At 38.6% G+C, this 15960-nt stretch overlaps 1 protein-coding gene across 6 annotated transcripts in view; it reads right to left on the minus strand.

Annotated features, from left to right (window-relative positions):
• Window positions 1-1947: 1947 nt before the first annotated feature.
• The window catches only part of SLITRK3 (SLIT and NTRK like family member 3), a 57265-nt gene continuing 43252 nt past the window's right edge, over window positions 1948-15960 (minus strand). For 5 of the 6 annotated variants that reach the window (XR_001368278.3, XR_001368275.3, XR_001368274.3 and 2 more), the window contains one exon: window positions 1948-3413. The gene's annotated coding sequence lies outside the window, so the exon portion shown is untranslated. Of the gene's footprint in view, window positions 3414-15046; window positions 15148-15960 lie in introns of all 6 variants that reach the window. The other variant, XR_012906276.1, reaches the window with a different exon arrangement.

The raw sequence follows: 15960 nt of genomic DNA on the forward strand, positions 1-15960 counted from the left end.
ATTTATTTTTCAAGTCTATAATGTTTCATCTGTTATTTATTCTATGGAATGCATGGTGTGGCATCAGTGGTTTCAGAATCCTGGATCTGAATAAGGGGTGGATAGGCCACCAAAGAAAAGTTGCCTCTTAAATCCTTTAAAGTTCTGTTCCACGTCTAAATGAAATGAGGGTTTCTGTCATGGGTTAAAGTCACTCCTGGAACACAAGGATGCACTTAGATGAAACAACAGCTTTATTGGAAAACAAACCCATAAATCTCCCTTGGTATACTGTACTGGATCTATTATGGATGGGGACCAGAATAAACATGGAACCCTGCAGGCGTCAACTGTTAAAGTTAGGTCACTGCTACAGTCTTTCATGTAACATAACCAAGATTCCCCTTCTCCTTTACAGAAATAGCCATGAGATGTAGCCTATGGAAAGGCTTTCCCACAAACTCATGGTTATTTTGTTGGTCTGGCTGAACCTGCATTCTCTGTTGTAGAAAAGTCTGGCTTGATCCTGCTTTCCACTCCCAAGGTAGTTATGATCTTCTGATCTAAACCAGCCCAGCTCCTCATCATACAGTCCTTGCTGTAGTTGGGGCAAGATACTGTTGCAAACAATGTCTTAGATACAACCAATTGCACCATGCCTTGCTTCAAATACTTGATTTGTGTTTCTCCCTTGAAAAAACATCAACTTCTTGCCGTATTCCATATATGGGGGTGACATTGTGGGCCATATCCTAATATATGCCACGTAATCCAGGTCAGACCAAACAAATCTAATGAGCTTGCAATAGTTTTAATTAAAAACAAACCCAAAAAACACTTCACACAAATTCAGATATTCACCAAACGACAGCTGGAAAATGCCCAACAGTTCACTCTTCTTCTTTTCTAGGTCATGTACAGTGCAACACTCACAAAGGAGCCCTGTACCCTTACATAAAGCTGAAAAGGTACATTTGATTAGTCTATTCATAACAAATAAAGAGTTTGGTCTGTCTTGAGATAGGGAGTCTAAGGATGTGTCTACACTTAAAGCGCTCCTGAAGCACGTCTGGTGAAGTCACTATACCAGTGGTCACCAACCAGTGGATCGGGATCTACTGGTAGATCTTGGAGCCTCTGACAGGTGATCCTGACTGGTTTGGCCAAGAGACTGTTATCAAGTGCAGGCACTTCAGCTGGCCCTCCCACCACTGCTGCGCATCTCCTGACCTTTGCCTTGGAGCTGTCCCCTCAGGAGCCTCTTGCATGCTGTGCAGGGGAGGGAGAGGAGGGTGCTGATGGCAAGGTGCTCCCTCTCCCACTCTGTATCCTTTCTCCTCAGAGATGAGAAGGGGCACAACAGGACTTGGGTGGAGTTTGTTGGCTGCTTTTGGGAGTGGTGCAGGGCCACCTTAACCCCACTGCACCACCACACAGGAGTCACCTGAGATAAGCAGGGCCCAGCTGGAGCCCACATCCCAAATCCTACCCCAATAATGAACTTCCTCGTACACGCCAAGCTCTTGGCCCAGCCCCAAGCACCCCTGCATCCAAATACTCTCCCAGAGCCTGCACCTAGAACCCCCCTCAGACACCCCAACAGCCGGCCCCAAGCACAGCTCAGAGCCCCTCTCATGCTCCAAATCCCTTAATCCAAGACCAGAGCCTCACCCCAACCCTCTGCCCCAGTTTGGTGATAGTGATGGAGGCGGGAGGGAGGGAGGATGCAACAAGGCCTCAGAGAAGGGGCACAAAGGAGGTGGGACAAGAACATTTGGGTGTGAGGTAGATCTTGGATTGCATGTAAATTCAAAAAGGGATCTCGTGCTTCAAAAGGTTAAAGACCACTGCATTATACTGATGCTCAGATATTACAATTTACCAGAAAATGTTAATTTTCTCTCATTTTATTCTGCAAAAGTGATTTTGTAACAGCTACTGGAACTTTGCATCATTTAATATGGGGCCTTGCTAAGTGACAATTTAACCAGAATTAGCTCTTAAATTAGAAATCTGATTTGAACTTTTCTTTTCAATTTCTGATACATTAATAAAAATTCTCCTCCCTGAAGATAAATTGTGATAGTTGTCTTCTTTTCCTGTTGGACACTTAAATTATACATCATAGCATCAACCTACAAGTATCTGTGCTCAATGGTTTTTCTCTTAAAAGTAATCAGCCTGACAACACATAATTGGTTTGTTAACTTTAATCTTTTATTTTAACATGCTCATGGTACTGAAGCATTTGTGTTCAATAGTAAAGGAATAATCAGAACAGTTAAAGGAACAGACAGGGCACAGTCTAAATTAAAGAAACACGTTAGCACAAACAATAACCAGGCTTATCTGCTAAATCGAAATCCTAACTCCCAGAATGTAATCCAGACTGTTAAACAATAGTTAACATAGCAAGTTAGGGGAAACATAAAAACATTATAATTAATGCCTATATTTCTCCCCATCCCATTAGAAAACAGACTTGATTCCAGAAAATTAACTGTAGGAGAGATATGTTTAAATAATAAGCACCAACATAGGCAGCATGTACTTTACTTAAAAATTGTTCTCATTCAGACATTCTAATCAAGGGTTTCAGTATCAATATACACTATGCTGTCTTTGTGTTGATTTGGAAACTGTAGCAGCCATCCAGAACATAGATATATTGACTGCACATTTTCCTATTTACAGGCTGAGATTTTCAAAGACACATAGAGCCTGATCCAGGCAATGCTGAAGTCAACAGAGACTGATTTCAGTTGACTTAGGTCATTATCTATGGAATGTAGCTACCCAACTCCTATTGAAATACATGAGGGTTGTGTAGTGATAGCCCCCCAAATAGTTATGAAACTATCAACTATAGATTTCACCCCATGTATTCAGTCACTACGTCTTGTGATTCTTATGACTTGTAAGTTAAAGAGTGTATAAGAGTCTTAAGGAGTAACATATTGTAGTAATATTAACAGCAGATCATTGGCTACCTGACTATGACAAAATCCTTCGAACAACAGGACCACACGACCATGCTAATTTGCAGGAGTATACAGAGATATACTGGAATTACAAACAATAATGTGAGATTAAACATCACTACTGAAAGGGATGCAGATGTGACAAATGGCACCAGGTTCATCCTCAATAAATCATTTCATAACTATAAATGGTCTGTGTGCTGAATATTTGTGTTGTCTTTTCTAGAGGCTTGTTGACTTGGACCAATCTCATGTCTCAGCTGTCATTGTGCTCCTTTTGTAGTTTTCTTGTTTGAATACTGTTCTAAATAGTGTTTTGAAAAGCACAGTGGACTGTGTAAGTCAAATATGAAGCTTAATCAACTGGGGTATCAAGAGCTGAATTTATAGAAACGGATGCATCTTGTCATGTCTAGTATATCATCTGTGCAGTCTGATGGTGTCTGTTGTGTCCTATGGAAGATGAAAACAAAAACCTGCATAAATGTGGGAAGACGTTTTTGTTTTAAAAAAACCCCAAGTTCATCTAGAAATCGCAAAATTGTTTTTATTTAAATAAAAGGCATGAAGATGAATTCAACCTTCTAAATATACACAGTATTTTTTAATATATCAGGGCGGTAAATGCAGAAAATAGAGAATGAGGGGGCTAGTTTTTCCTTTCATTTAGAATCATTGAGTAGCATTTCTATTCTAAAGCACTTGAAACTTCATGTGTTATATTAAAACTACATTCAAACCTATGTCATGACCGGCTCAAGTAAATTTAGTTAAATGAATAGAACTGTTTGCGGTGGAGGAGGGGGGGGTGGTAGAAGTATATTACGTTCAAATTCTCTTCTGTCACTGAACATATTTTTAGTTAAAATTTTGCCATGATTTCTTTTTATGAAAACAATTTTTTCCAAACTATTTCAAGTAATTCTGATTTGTTTCAAAGAGAGGTTTTTTCTGCATTAAAAAAATAATGGGAGGGAAAGGTGAGCAAAACTGATTTTTCTATCAAAACAAAGTTTCTTAAACAAAAAAAAAAGAATTTTATCATTGAAATATGAAAAAGTGTGACCAAAATGTGAGCGGGAGGGCGAGGTTCATTAAAATTTTCATCTTGATCTTAAAGGAATTTTCCTTTAAAAATAAGTCAGGACATAAAAATTTCTATCAGTTCTAATAATTTTTCTGAAGCACGTATTTGCAAAAGGAGAAAAATAGAAAAAATGAGTAAGAAAAAGAAGCAGAAATAGTGAAAAACTGGGAAATGTAATTGGAAAACAGAAAATATAACAAACTGACACTAAGAAAAAGAAAGCTGTCATAGTAAGCCACTACCATTTGAATGTCACCTTATTTGAAGTATATATTATTTTAAAATGCACGGTTAGATAATTACGTCAATATTTTTATCAGGCTGCCCAGGGACAAATATGTTAGAGAACATTTTCCCCCATCTGATGAGGATAGAAAGTAGCATCATATGATCCTTCCAAATATATTCTGGTGTGTGTTAATAAGGTTGTTATCTTAGCTGATAAAACAAAGAATTTCAACGTTAACAGCCACTGATGACAATATATCCAGAACTGATGTGGCTCTTCTGAAGTTAAGTAATGTGACGTATGCAACATATCTGAAGCCTGACACAGCACAAATTGATCTTTGTGGATGTTGCATCTTAGAAGCATTATAAGTTTCCTGGTTTTAGCGCAGAAAAAAAAAACCAATGGTCCTGAAGCACCATTTTTAGCAGTGACTGAGCCAGCTTCTAGTCCTGAGTGGGTAATTCCTCTAACCAGTAGCTTAGAAGAGGCTCAGAGGCTCCTCTTTCACTGGGAACTTGGGCTCATGAGAGTGATATTAAGAAATAAAATTCCTGACATTAGGGATATTAAATATTGGTTAACTGAATAGTCGAGTAATGAATTCTTATTGGTTACTTGACTATTCTATAGTCCCCAGGGGTGGACTATTCTATAGTCCCCAGCCAGTGCGCTCCAGCTCCACTCTCAAGCAGGCCCCTGCCACTTTGCGCTGCTGCTTCTGTATCAGAGGCAGCAGCGTAGGATGCCAGGTGGAAGCTGGTCCGTGAGGGAAGCCAGTTTAAAAACCAGCTCCCCTTCGCAGATCAGCTGCCTATTGCCCATGCTGCTGCCTCTGATACAGTTCCAGTGTAATCCAGAACTGAGCCAGGCTGCCTGCCTGCCTGGCTCCTAATACACTTTAATTCCTGAGCCTCAATGGGACTAGGTCCCGGCATGAGCAAGGACTGAGCCAGGCTGCTGGAGAGCCTACTAAAAGATTTACTAGCAAGGGGAGGGGGAAATGCATATAGTCTATAGCATTAACCCATAAGCTTTTGCTTATCAGTTAATCAGTTAATTGACTACACTATTACATCCCTGCCTGACACCTGCATGTGATGTTATTAGGGAGGAGAAATATTTGACCCTTTTTCCCCACAAAGGATGCTACAGATATTCACTGGGCCTATTAGGGTTCTTTTGTGGCTACACCTCTTCTCTGTGCAACTGAAGCCCAAAATCTTCCTTCTCAATAGGTCAAACATTAATCTGGTTTTCTTTCCCTACACCTACAACAGCCCTCTAGGTCCTGGTCACCTGCCAACTGTAATTCTCTGAGTCTTCCCTGATCTCCCTTCCAAATCATAACCATCAGAATTGTTAAGGTCAAAAGACTGGACCTATTAATCCATCTACACAATGTACCAGTTTTAAAATGCTGTTTTAAAACATAAACATAGATTGTAAATACCACTGTCTAGCCCTATCAGTATGATTTTCCCTAAAACTGGGGTATATCAATTGAGACTATTGTTTTGTGAGCCAATGTCACATGAATGGTATGAGTAAACTCCTATGTAGACCTTGCTGGAGATAGAATGGAAAAGAAACCTGACTTTTAGCCTTTCCAGAGAATTAAAGCTGATGCAGGGCTAGCCCATCATGTTCCAGCATTGAAGGGAGAAAGGTTGGGGCTATAATAGAGGACATGTGGTTAGAATACCTTAGACCAGGGGAATCCTGGTCCACAATTCATTTTCAAGCCCTTGAGGCCATTAGGAGCCTGAGTTACTTAGAGTAGAAACCAGATGATTCTAATGCAAGATGCTGTGGACGGAGTTTATAAAGCAGCATCATGATGAGGACAAGGCACAGGAAAGTGTTACATCACTTTTGCACACTTTTTTAATACTTCCTGTCCCCAACAAGCCTTTATTGGATAATTGTGAAAAAAATGTTTTCCAGACTATATGAACGACTTGAAGGATTTTGGGATAAAAGGCTGTTTGTGCACAAAACCTGTCATAGGGTTCTCAGTGAAATAAAATGCAAGAATCTAAGAAGACACATTTCTGTGGAGAGATGCTAGAATGCTTCCTAAATTCCTTGTGGACAGTATTTCAGGAAACTTGTGGCTGTATATTTATATTCTCTTTGAACTGCTATCAGTTCATGACAGAATGTAAAGAAATATCTTCACTTCCGTTCAGGTTATAATGATTTTTTAAAAGTAAACATTAAAAAATAAAAATAATTGCAAGTAAACATGGGAAAATCACTATTTAAATGCGACTGTCTATAGCTGTATCAAAACAAACATTACCAAAATGCTAGTCTGTTCAGTTCACATAAGCTTTTAACAGTGACAGTCTATCTAGTATTTCATCTGCCTTTGGAAGTTCATCTGAAGGGTATGTAGTCTTCATAGTTAGGCATATATATATTTAGGGGGAAACATACCAGAATCAAAATACACCCTTTGCTTAAAAACAATTATTAGAGTATTCATAGTAGTTTTCAGAAGGGAGAATTGGAATTAAATGAAAAGTTAGCTAATAACTGGAAACAAAAGTATCAACTTCAATTATGACAGTAAGAAGGAAGAAGCCATGGCCCCAAAATAAGACAAACAAAACATGTATCTTTAATTATAATTCATTTCCTTTAATAATATAAAAGACAGAAAAATGATTCCATCCACTTTTCCACTTGAATTGGGGAGGAAAGGAGAGATGAACTTCTTGTTTATTGTGTTGTTTCACAGGATGAAAGACTCATCAGGTGTCACCTATGATCACTGTTCTCCGCATGCACCTGGACAGTACATGAAAATGGTATTCTGAAAACACAGTTTTGTTAGTGATAGTGTGAAAAACAAGGAGTTTTTAATCATCTGATTCCTGATCCTCTTCCTAGTTTGGTCAATAGTAGTTTTACCACTAACTTTGAGTAAAAATAGGCACATCAGGGGGCCTTTGTGTCAGGCACCTAAGGCAACACTTCAATTGTTCACTTTCAAAACTTTAAATTAAAAACCATGACAGGAATTAGAGCAGACACTATAGGGAGAGAGAATGGGCTCCAGATAACATCAGCATAACACTTATTCTGAAAGGACAGCAACTGATATGGAAAAGAAAAGATTCCTTATTTTGTTTCAGTTGCAGATGTTTCACATATAGGATATGAAAGAACTAAGTCTTCATGTAATCACTGCACTAGCTCCTCACTAATTCATAATCAGGCTTACATTGATGACATATGCTTCACTGAAGAGACATTTATTTCCTTTTTGTATCCCTGTGCTGCTCCTGTTCATTCACATCTACTGACTACTTTTATCTGCAGGGTGTGAAGCCATAACATCACTCCTCTTGCAGGAAGAATAGTGATAGAAATGTAGTCATGTTAGTCTGGTGTAGCTGAAACAAAAAACAGGACTATGTAGCACTTTAAAGACTAACAAGATGGTTTATTAGGTGATGAGCTTTCGTGGGCCAGACCCACTTCCTCAGATCAAATAGTGGAAGAAAATTGTCACAACCATATATACCAAAGGATACAATTTAAAAAAGTGAACACATATGAAAAGGACAAATCAAATTTCAGAACAGAAGGGGGATGGGGGAAGAAGATAAACGTCTGTGAGCTAATGATATTAGAGGTGATAATTGGGGAAGCTATCTTTGTAATGGGTAAAATAATTAATGTCTTTGTTTAAACTTAGGCATAAAGTGTTGAATTTAAGCACTGAACTGATATTCATGCTTAAATTCGACATTTAACGCCTAAGTTTAAACAAAGATATTAACTATCTTACCCATTACAAAGATAGCTTCCCCAATTATCACCTCTAATATCATTAGCTCACAGACATTAACCTTCCCCCCCCATCCCCCTTCTGTTCTGAAATTTGATTTGTCCTTTTCATATGTGTTCACTTTTTTAAATTGTATATATGGTTGTGACAATTTTCTTCCACTATTTGATCTGAGGAAGTGGGTCTGGCCCACGAAAGCTCATCATCTAATAAACCATCTTGTTAGTCTTTAAAGTGCTACATAGTCCTGTTTTTTGTTTCAATCACTCCCCTTGTCCTTTATCCTCTTCCCTCCAGGAGCCTGCTCTGGATAAAATCCTGCTTGCCTTATACATCGAAGCTGTCCTGTTGATTTCAATGTAAGTACTTGGGTTTGTAAGGACACCATGATTTGGTTCAATATGAGTACACTCAGACCATTTTGGTTGCTATTATTTTTAATTGCTTTATTCCATGTGATCCACACTGACAAAATTACTCAATCAACAATTGAGTTTTTTGCATTAAAAAGGTAACGATTCTCTACCTATATCACATTAGTAGGAGAAGCGGAGGATAAAAAACTTCCATATCCCACTAAATGTAAATTCTGCCATAGCATCTCATCCTATTTTTCTCCAGAATCTTGTGCATTCTTAATCACATCACCCTATAGAGCCAATTCATTTCTACTTTTTGCCCATGCAGTGTAACAGTTGCAGTAAATACATTAACAATTTCTTCCCTTCTGGTATTAGCTGTCTTCCGAAAGCTAAACTAAACCAAACACAATCACCCCTGAACGATCCTTTTTGCAACAAAGAGAATCAAATTTGAAAGTGGTTAACATCCTCTACAAGTGAGGGCAAAAGCCTTGCCCTTTTCTGCACCATATTAGCAAGCATTCTGAAGATGAAACCGTTCATGAACCTGGATCATACAATCATTACATTTAGTAAATGTCAGCATATTCATTAAACTGCAAAACCAAAAGTCCCTCAAAACAAGCTGTCAAAAATCACTTACAGTGTGTGCAAAGGGCAAATTTTATCCAGAAAATAAAAAGTGCAATAGAGAAAGAAAGCATTGCATTAATCACTGGAAAAGTGCAATACAGCTGTAAAAAAAATTATACATCCTCCTAGATTGAAGGATGTTACAAAGGACCGAGTACTATGGCTGCCTCTTCCCCAAGTCTTGTACAAAGGGATGAAAGTCGTTATCACCTCAAGGTATTTGTAATACAAATATGGAATAGTTCTAATGAAAGCAAAGGAATCACGCTATAGTCAAATTACAAATGCATAGCCTCACCACACTATGTAGATCATGATTCTAATTCTAATTTACATAATAAATGAAAATAAGGTTGGTGGTTTCAACCTAGTGACAATCTATTTTTTAATATTCTTAATCTGTGAAGCCAATTCAGGAAATTGGCTTTGGAACAAACCAAAGTCTATTGAAGTCAATGAGAATCTTTCAATTATTTCAATGAGCTTTAGATCAAGCCCTTCATGAGGTGGTAATCTTTGGATTCAGTAATAGCCAAAGACACTCAGATCTAAAATAATATCACATGCTAATCATTGAGACCCCACTTGTGTATTCATCAGTTTTCCAATTGCGATCTCAGAATGGATGTGTGATGTAACTTAGAGGAGGCACACTGACCACATAATTTTCTCATAATATCATGGAGCAGAACTGTATTGGAGCTGCCTGCCAGTGTTGATAGTTCTTAGTGTCTTTAATGTCCTCATGGATCATAGAATCAGAGAAAACTAGAACTGGAAGGGACCTTGAGAGATCATCAAACACCCCAGAACTCACAAAAGTACCATCTAGATCATCCCTGACAGATGTTCATCTAACCGGCTCTTAGATATCTCCAATTATGGAGATTCCAGAACCTCTCTAGGCAAATTATTACAGTGCTTAACCACTCTGACAGTTAGTACAACCCAAATCTCCCTCACTGCAGTTTAAGACATTAAGGAGAAGATTTTTTTCTCCCTCTTCCTTGTAACACACTTGGTAGTACTTCAAAGCTGCTATCATGCCCCCTTTTCATTCTTCTCTTTTCCAAATTAAACAAACTCAGTTCTTTCAGTCTTCCCTCATAGGTCACGTTTTCTAGACTTTTAATAATCTTTGTTGCTCTTCTCTGGACCGTCTCCAATTTCTCTACATTTTTCCTGAAATGTGGTGTCCAGAACTGGAGACAATTTTCCAGATGAGGCCTAACCAGTGCAGAGTAGAGTGTCTTGCTTACAACGCTCCTGTAAATGCATCCCAGAATGTTTGTGGGTTTGGATTTTTTTGCAACAGTGTGAAAACTCATTATTCCTCCCTAAGTGTTATACTTTGCATTTGTCCTTTTTAAAGTTCATCCTATTTACCTCACATCATTTCCCCAGGTTGTCTAGCTCATTTTGAATTATAACCCTATCTTCCAAAGCACTTGCTACCCCTCCCAGCCTGCTATCATTCATAAACTTTATAAGCATGCTCCATGCCATCATCTAAATCGTTGATGAAGATATTGAATAGAACTGGTCTCAAAACAGATACCTGCAGAACCTTACTTGTTATGCCCTTCATTGTGAGCCATGATGATAGTTCTAGATAAATTCAGATCTAGATGTGCCCAGCTGTAAGAGCCAAACTCCATTCTTCTAGCTGGGCACACTCTGGGTACATCTACACTGCATCCCTAGTTCGGACTAGGGATGCAAATGGAGACGACCGAAGTAGTTAATGAAGTGGGGATTTAAATATCCCGCGCTTCATTAACATGATCTCGCCAGTGCGCTAGTTTGAATCACAGCTGATTTTTTGAGGAGTAACGTTAGTTCGAACTAAGGGTTTTAGTCCGAACTAACGCGTCCCAGCACGCACTTCCTGGTTCGAATCAGCTGCGATTCGAACTAGTGTGCCGGCGAGATCATAGTAATGAAGCGCGGGATATTTAAATCCCTGCTTCATTAACTACTTCGGTCGTCTCCATTTGCATCCCTAGTCTGAACTAGGGATGCAGTGTATATATACCCTCTGACTCTGTTATTTGAGTTGAGTTGATTGTGGAGGGATGGATTCATCATTCTCTCCTTCAGCTTTGATTCAATCATATCTATCCAGATGATCTGCAATAAGGGACATTATGGAAGCATGCCACCCCAAGGGGGCACTGGGAAGTATTATTCCTTCCAAGATCCCATAAGTCCTGTGAGTCAAGAAGGAAATGAATAATCTACTACACTCCTACAGAAGATGCAACATACTTCTTCTGTGTAACCAACAAGGTGTGCTGAATGAGACCTGGAGACAAGGCAGAGCTATGGCTTGGCTTACCCTGTGCCCATCTCCACCCATTAGTTGTCCCTAAGGATAAGCATCCAGGATGCAGCGTTTCACTGCAATACTGAGTACAGTGGCTGGCTTTCCCCCGAGTCTTATAGAGAGAAGTGGAAATTGTTATCACCTCAGGTGTCCCATTCAGCTGTGAGAGAGCATGGCACAATTTATGCTATGGTATTGTGGATTTGATTCTCAAACTCTTATTTACCATACTCACTATACATAAATTACCTTTGGAGCCAAAGGTGTCAGCACAGAGTATTGCACTCACAAAGATGCATACACATAAACAGAGATGACTTTCAGAAAAATCAGCCCTCAATGGTCACCTACCCTGCTGGAACATAGTGGCTACGTCTAGACTAATCCTTTTTTCGTAAAAGGGATGTAAATTAGATGTATCGCAATTGCTAATGAAGCGGGGATTTAAATCTCCCGCGCTTCATTAGCATAAAAAATGTCTGCTGCTTTTTTTCCGCACGGAGCTTTGACAGAAAAAAGCACCAGTCTAGACGCTGATCTTGCGGAAAATAAAGCCTTTTCCGAAAGATCCCTTATCCTTCTACGAAATAAGGGATCTTTCAGAAAAGGCTTTATTTTCCACAAGAACAGCGTCTAGACTGGTGCTTTTTTCCGACAAAGCTCCGTGCGGAAAAAAAGCAGAAGCCATTTTTATGCTAATGAAGCGGGGGAGATTTAAATCCCCGCTTCATTTGTAATTGCGATACATCTAATTTACAACCCTTTTACGAAAAAGGGATGCAGTCTAGACGTAGCCAGTGTGTTTTCAACAGGGCATGGAATGGGATTGCCCTTATAGGGCTTGAGAAGCCTTGTAAGTTCGAAATGAAGACAACTAAGCAAAAAGGGTAAAACACAAACCACGCAAAGAAGACTTAAGTTACTTTTCATGATTAATGTGTATTACAGTTACTGAAGTAAAGAGTTTAATAAAATGTAAAGCATACCATTTGTCCAAAATGTGTAGAGCTTAAGTTTAGGGGGGAAATCATGTTTCATGCAAAGCTAAATTTACTTTTATGTGGAGCATTTTTCATTTCTTGGTTTTAGGATGAAGTTTGAAATAATTACATGAATGAAAATGTACTGTACTTAAAATTGACAATCGTGAAAAATTAAAGCTTTTAGAAAAATTGTATCCATGATAAAGGTGTCCAGTATAATAGGGTAAACCAAATTTTCAATATAATTACCAAAAAAATTGTTTCATGTTCACTCTATACAATATGCTGTTTTAATAAAAGAGAATATACTTCTGCTTGCTAACTATAATTATTCCAAATGTTCTCTAATAGGATAAAGCATGAGCTACTAATGATGAATCAGAGTCCATTTTGATAACATTAATACAGTATGACCTGCAATACTCTTCCTTGACAGATTTTTTTTATTGTTACTTCTATATGCATTACATAAAAAAGAGATAATAGAGTGAGAGTCCAATGACCAGATTAGAACAAAATGAATTGCAGAGTAAGCACACAGTGATCATGCCATGATCCACAGGTGATCACATGGGCTTCCAAAAGGAAATATCTTTGCTGTTCTTTGCTCATGCTCAGCTCACAGAAATTGGCTTCTAAATTAGATAAGTTTTCCTAGTTAAGGAGAGGAAGCTCTTTGAAAGCAATTGAATCATGTGAAGAGGCCATGAACCAAAACATTATAATAAATATATGGTGATAAAAGATTCATCTTTACTTCCTGGTGCCAGTTTCAAGAGTAAGGTCAGGGCCACTTGGCTTCAGAATCCACTGACCCTGTGGCTACTATTACACTGATAACTAGTCTTATTTGTCAGACACTCCACAAATAGTAATTGTATGTCCTTTCTTCATATTGTAAATAAATGTTGCTTGCGATGTCATGACATTTTTATTTGGATTTTGTAATTATAACTTTTAATTTAAAAAATGGTTATGCACAGATAACTTATTAAATGAATCTAGTAATCCAGTGCACATGACTTGTTGTTGACCTGAAAACCTGCATACTGAAATTCAACAGTTAGACAGAGAACAGATACAGTGGAAGCTTTCCCATCATTCCTCAGCCCTGACTCGACAGAATACTTTTAAAAATCAAATGGTAGTTCAGTCTTCCATGTTGATTTCATTTTTAGCCTGTGCTGAAGCTTCCAAACATGTACAAATTATAAGGTATACATGTACAATTATAATGGTGGATTTGTGATACGGACCCTGTATAGGATGAACAGCACAGAAAGAAACCAATAACTTTTTCCCACATAGGTTGTGAAACCATCTCCTAGAATACTAATTTTGTGTCAGGTTTGAACTTCAAAGTGTGTTACAAGCTATATTCCCTCTAATTTTTCCCATCCATGTGCAGAATAAATATTTCTATGTGCACCAAGGCATGTACAGATGTGTACCACCAATATAAACACATGCTTCTGGCTATGGGCATTTGTGCGTGCTCTGCTAATAAGCTGGGCAGCATTTGACTCTCTCCTGGGATGCCATCCAAGCACACAGCTTACAGGGAATATTACTTTCAAGCTCTAATTAATTTATCCAGTACAATGAAAACAAAACATTATATAATTACTATTTATTAAGGAAGGTGAGAAGTTATTTATCCAATCCCCTGAGTTACCAGACCACTAGTTTGTTTTTGGTCTTACAAGTAGGTTTTTTTAGTTTTAATCACATTTACAAAAACACTCTTTCTAAACGTAACTTTGCTAATTTCTTAGCATTTTCTGTCTTATTCCTATTTGAAAACAAAAGCTAAGTGTTGATATCATCTAAAAGAGGCATAGTCTTTGAGTGAATAAATAGGGGCTGCATTATTATGCATTAAACTGAACAAAATATGAGTATCTGGAGATGTCATCTCACTCATTATTCTTAATCATTCCATATATAATTAATGACTTTACCCTACATGTACCTTCATTTGAAGCTGGAGTGTAGGTATGTTGCAGAGGAGCAAAAGTGATTCCTGGCCTTCCTCACATTAAATGGTATCCATCAATCAACAGTAATCCTTTAGAGGGGTTGGGGGCCAGCCCAGCTGTTTGCCCCTGCCCTCACAATTAGCCCTTTCTAAGGTCAATTGTACTAAGGATTCTCCTCTCCAAGTGACAACTAGTAAAACTTGAGTTTTAACCAGACTTGCTGCTTTCAATCTCTGTATAGCAGGCATACTGCTTGCATCTATCTGCTGCTTGAAGCCACTGCCACCCTGACCCTCTCATTAATCCATGCTAAAGGATCAAAGCACTGGTGTTTTACTTCTCCCTCCTCCCATCCCCCATTGCTCCAGCAGCGTAAAATTGCTTCTTCTGTTCCTTCAACCTGCTTGAAAGGAACAAAACTATCACGTCATAGTCTTGTGGAAGTACCTGTACTTTCTAGTCACTTGACACTCCAGTACAAACAGCTCCCTGGAGCTTTACACTCCTTTCTGACACAAGTGACTCTCCAGTGGGATCTTTGAAAGGTTTCAGCCTTCTACATGTGCACTTGATTCATTCATTCCAGGTAGCAATAGTTATGTTTTTTACTAGTCTAATTAATAAGTTTTCGGCCAATGAACTTCAATCACATCAGTTTATAAGTGTGTACCAATGGTTTTCTTACCTCCAACCCCCTCTTCTTCACACACATAATAGTAGTGTGGCTAGTTGGTTTAACCAAAAATACTGAACCACTTCTCCCCCCAAAAAATCACCAGGGAAAATCTGTTGAGAAAAAAAAGGGGGAGACCAAAGTTGTTGAGAAAAAAAAAAGTGGTTAAGCAAAATATTAATAAAATAATAATAAATAATAACAATAATAATAATAACAACATTTAAAAAGTGGTCCCTTTAAGAAATGCTTTTGAGGCTTTTTGGCCCTAACAGGCTGCCGGCGGCTGTCCGTTATCTTGTCTCTCTGCTCCGGACAGCTTCCCTACTGAAGCTGGTAAGCACCCAAAATTTTTGCCTCCTGACCAGGAAAAAAAATCAGAAAATATCGGACATTTTGTTTTACCAGACAGGAGGCGAAAATACTAGATGGTCTGGGTCAATACCAGACACCTGGCAACCCTACACAATAAAAATATGAACCCTGACAGCTTTGAAGAAAGGACAAGACACATACTCCTTACCCATATCTACCCCTTGGTTCAGGTAGTAACTATAATTTACTATTTCTTTATAGGCCTTGTCAGTCTGAATACAAACACTACGGCTGTGTCTACATTGGCATCCCTTTCCGGAAAAGGGATGCTAATGAGACACTTTGGAATTGCAAATCCGCGGGGGATTTAAATATCCCCCGCGGCATTTGCATTTACATGGCTGCCGCTTTTTTCCGGCTTGGGGATAAGCCGGAGAAAAGCACCAGTCTAGACGCGATTCTCCGGAAAATAAGCCCTTTTCCGGAGGATTTCTTCTTCCTACTTTCAAGGAATTTGCAATTCTGAAGTGTCTAATCTGCATCCCTTTTCCGGAAAAGGGGTGTAGTGTAGACACAGCCTACATGTATTCTTCTAACCAGAGTCTGTATCC

This window comes from Pelodiscus sinensis, chromosome 10, assembly GCF_049634645.1.
Source record: "Pelodiscus sinensis isolate JC-2024 chromosome 10, ASM4963464v1, whole genome shotgun sequence".
Taxonomy (NCBI): Eukaryota; Metazoa; Chordata; order Testudines; family Trionychidae; genus Pelodiscus; species Pelodiscus sinensis.